Source organism: Nomascus leucogenys, chromosome 6 (assembly GCF_006542625.1).
Source record: "Nomascus leucogenys isolate Asia chromosome 6, Asia_NLE_v1, whole genome shotgun sequence".
NCBI classification, from domain to species: Eukaryota; Metazoa; Chordata; class Mammalia; order Primates; family Hylobatidae; genus Nomascus; species Nomascus leucogenys.
The window spans coordinates 111,228,533-111,233,083 of NC_044386.1; the positions used below are offsets into that span (position 1 = coordinate 111,228,533).

At 47.4% G+C, this 4,551-nt stretch overlaps 1 long non-coding RNA gene across 1 annotated transcript; it reads right to left on the minus strand.

Annotated features, from left to right (window-relative positions):
- Window positions 1–227: 227 nt before the first annotated feature.
- LOC115835410 lies at window positions 228–3,714 on the minus strand. The gene is made up of 4 exons (XR_004030372.1): window positions 3,440–3,714; window positions 2,812–2,950; window positions 2,457–2,527; window positions 228–549 (listed from the first exon to the last, which is right to left on the minus strand). It is a non-coding gene; the product is annotated as an uncharacterized LOC115835410 (long non-coding RNA).
- Between the last annotated feature and the right edge of the window lie 837 nt (window positions 3,715–4,551).

Consider the following 4,551-nt stretch of genomic DNA (forward strand, 5'->3'; position numbering starts at 1 on the left):
GCCCCACTCCTCAGTACCAATTTTCTTTGTTTGTCCATTTTGCATTGTTACAAATAAATACTTGAGGCTGGGTAATTTACAAAGAAAAGAGGTTTATTTTGGCTCATGGTATGGCAGGCTGTACAAGAAGCATAGTGTCGGCATCTGCTTTAGGTGGGGGCTTCAAGAAGTTTCCACTCATGATGGATGGCAAAGGGGAGCAGGTATATCACACAGTGAGAAGGGGGAACAAGAGAGAAAGTGGGAGAGATGCCAGGCTCTTTAAACAACCAGCTCTCCAGTGAACTAGTAGAGTGAGAGCTCATTCATTCCTGGTGAGCAGGGCACCAAGCCATTCATGAGGGGTCCCCCATAATGATCCAACCTCCTCCCACTAGACCCCATCCCCAAAACGGGGGATCAAATTCTCACATGAGATTTGGAGGGGACAAATGTCCCAACCATATTGGGAGCATCTCAGCTCCAGATAATACCAGACTACTAGAGGGAGGAACACTGTGGGGTCTTCATGCTAGCTGCTTTCCATTGACATTTTCCTGGCCTCCAGACCTAGAAACAACCAAAAATAACTTGGTGAATGTACTGAAGTTATTTATCAATCATTTACTGAGACCGCAATGTTGTAAAAAAGAAAGGGCTTAACACTAGGTTAAGCCTAGTGATACTGGAAGATTTTGTTTTCAATGTACTATATTTCTAACATCTTTCCAGAATCATCTGTCCCAAAACAGAAACCATCTTGTTTCCTAGGCATGCTATCAGAACGGGAAAATAACTAAATTTTTCTTCAAAAAATAATTGCAAAATCCACATTAATGAAATACATTTTTAAGAAGTGAAATAAGAGATAAAAATAGCTAATATTTGTGGCCAACCACTGTTCGGTATATTGTACATCTATTAACTCATTCAAGCTTCACAATAACCTGATGAGGAAGACAGTATTTCTATCCCCATTTTGCAGATGAGGGAACTAAGGGACAGAAGAGCTAAGGAGCTTGCCCAAGTCACACTTAAAAGGCAAAATAGAGACCCCCCTCACCCCAGAAGCAAGGCTCCATGGTCTATGCCCTTAACCACTGACCTCTCCTGCCCTTCACACATACCTCTGTTAATCAAAAGAATAGGTCCAACAATGACGACTTCACTTCCTAAGTGAAACCATAGGTTTAAGGTAGTAACAGGCTACATTATAGACCTTAACAAACTATACTGAAATTCTTCTAGAAGAGCAGTCAATTCGATATATCATATAACTTTAAAATAATGATGGGCCAGGCATGGTGGCTCGCGCCTGTAGTCCCAGCACTTTGGGAGCCCAAGGAGGGAGGAGTCCTTAAGCCCAGGAGTTTGAGACCAGCTCTGGCAACATAGTGAAACCATCTCTTTACATTTGTTTTTTAATTAGCCAAGCATAGAGGCACATGCCTAGCTACTCAGGAGGCTGAAGCAGGAGAATCACTTGAGCCCAGGAGTTTGAGGCTACAGTGAGTTATGATCACACCACTGCACTCCAGCCTGGGCGACAAAGCCAGACCTTTTTTCCAGAAAAAAAAAAAAAAAAAAAAAGATGTCACACCACATTTTCAAACACAAACACATTACCTAGCAGTCATTATCAAAAGCCTGTGCTAACTGGGTTAAAATCAGAAACCTAACTGGTGGTTTTGGACAGAAATCTAGAAACTGTGCTATGGACTGAATGTTTGTGCCTTCCCAGAATTCATACACTGAAGCTTAATCTCTGATGTTATGGTATTAGGATGTGGGGCCTTTGGGAAGTGATTAGGTCATGAAGGTAGAGCCCTCATGAATCGGATTAGTGCCCTTTTATGAGGGATCCCAGAGAGCTCCCTCACCCTTTCCCCATCATGTGAGGATGCAAGAAGTTAGCAGTCTGCAAACTGTAAGAGAGCCCTCACCAGAACCCGTTCATGCAGGCACCCTGATCTCAGACTCACAGCCTCTAGAACTGGGAGAAAGAAATTTCTGTTGATTTTAAGCTACCTAATCTATGGTATTTGTTACAGCAGCCTCAGTTGACTAAGACAAATGGATTCAATTTTGTCTTAAGTTCTTGGTTTCCAGTAAACCAGAAGTAACTTGATAATGCAATGCTGACCACTGGGATTTTTCAGCCAGGTCTTCTCCAGCTCCCAGAAATGCTGGACTGACCATGTATTTTTAGGGACTGTCCTTGCTCCAGAGCCTGAAGGACTTTCTATTTTCATTTATCTCACAGTAACACAGAGAGGTGGCCAGGATCTCTCTAAGAAGCACAAACCTGGCCCAGTACACATGAGCTCATCAGTCACTCAGGGGCCTCTTCTTCCCCAGACTCCCCAGGAAGCATAAGCTTCTAGGATGAGCTCCCCAGAGCACTTCCCTTCTTATTTACCAGGAAGAAGGTCTTAGAGGCTGCTCCCCCCAGTCTTCTTCCAGGCCCAAAGCCTTACCTCTTGCCTCTGCTTCCATTTCTGCTAGGTTCTCTTATTCCAGTCTGTACATGTCAGAAGCCGTCCGGAGCCTCAAGAGAAGAAGAAAGAGCCATGGTGAGTCGTTTTACATTTTCCAAATGAACAATGAATTCCTAAAAGAAAACCTCAACTTGCAGCCTTCCTGCCCCCAGGAACTCCCAGCAGGAGAGCCCAGGTCCCAACAAAATGCATGGCAGCTGCTGCCCAGCCTCTGAGAGAATTAAGAGGCATTAGAGCCCCAAGTGGCCGCAGAACAACATCCTGTCCAGCCGTTCAGCAGCTGGCAGGCTCCCCTTTTCATGATGCCCTTTCCGCTGTGCCCTAGGGAGCTCACCTCTTGCAGCCTTGACAGTGCAACTCTTGCCAGGTCCCAGCGGGAATGAACTGGAAACGTCCTGGGTTTCCAGCAGCTGCTGTGCTTCTGAACTGACTCTTCCTTGAGGGTGGCAGGCGCCCTGCCTCCTTGTCTGCAGCTGTGGGTTTAGACAAAGTGCATTAGGCTTCCCTTCTCCCCCGGGCCAGCAGGGTTTTAGCCCTACCCACTTAGGGGTCATTTCCACAAAATAAATATCCCCCCGGCTGAAAAATCCCCCCATTCTTCCTTGATACGGGGTCTCTTCAGAAACACAACAGCCTAGGTTTCTTCCTCTTTCTCACCCAACCTGCTCACTCACCTCCATCTCACACTGCCACCCCCACCCCCAGCACAGCCACCAGAACCACCAGTCCTCAGCTTCAACTGAGCCCCTGGGCTACTTTAGCATGTTCTCCTCACATTTGAACTCACATACATCTTCCTACAAGTTCCCTCGCCCTTTCACGGGCTGAAGCTCTGCCTCTCTCAGAGAACATTAGCTATTCGTCAGGAATATTGTGCAAAAGACTTCACTTAATTGGAAAAGTATTCACTCTTGGTGGTCCCCAATGCCCCCAGGCCCTCAGCCATAGGATGTGGCTCTCACCTGGACAGTAGACACCTTGCTTCAATTTTCACTCTTCGCCCCTGGAAATCATCGGCCGTTGGGGGTGAAAGGAAACTCTATAGTACTATACTGAGGTGACGTTTCCACCAACCATCTGCTTGGGTCCCTCGTAATTCTCCACCGGAGACTGGGGCCGCCTTCCTCAGGGATCCCAGCTATCTCTCAACACCTCGTCTTCCTCCAAGACTGGCATCATCGCAGAGTTCTGAGGAATTCACTTTCCAGGCAAGAAGGTCTTGGGTCCTCATGTCATCTTCCTCCAAGACTGGCATCACCTCGGAATTCTGAGGAATTCACTTTCCAAGCAAGAAGGTCTTAGGTCCTTGTGTCCTTGGTCCCAGAAGGGATCTTGGTCAGAAGATGTATTCTCGTCAGCTGCCAGCTCTTGGTACAGTGGTGAGGGTGAGGGACTGTGCAGCTATACAAAATGAAGTAACTTGGAAAAGGTGTCCTTATGGATGAGACTCAATGCCCCCAGGCATCCTCCCTCCTCATCATGGGCTGCTCTTTGCAAGCGGAAGTCTCATGCAGTAGGTTCCCTGTGCCTTCCTCTCTGGCCCTGACCTTGACAGGAGACCTCTTCTGGTGCCTTCTGGACCACCTGCTGCCTTACACCTGGGCTCCATACCAGAATCACCAGCATCCACTCAAGAGGACACTGGGCAGCTGAAACACTTGTTTTTTGCCGGGGCCAGTCCTAGTCCAGTAGGGTTTCCAGGCACCCACAGCAGCTGCCCAGGCAGCAAATGTCAGTCAGTTATAAACCAGCCGGGTAAGACTCACACTTTGACTTCCCTACATGGACTTTGTTTTGGGAGAAATTCCAGGATTTCAGACTCTCAGGGCCCATGGTCACTGAGCTCAATGTCCCCAATAGGTCATATCCTGCAGCTGCAACTCTAAGAGCTTGTGCTTCTGCCAAAACAATAAGCTTCTACTAGATGGGTCAGATCCGTTCTCTGACTTGATGCAATGGCCACTGTCCCTTCAGTCTGGCCCCTCGGCATGTAAGTCAGTGGAAATGGGATGAGGCACAGATGTAGAAGGAAGAACTAGATGGGTCAGATCCGTTCTCTGACTTGATGCAATGA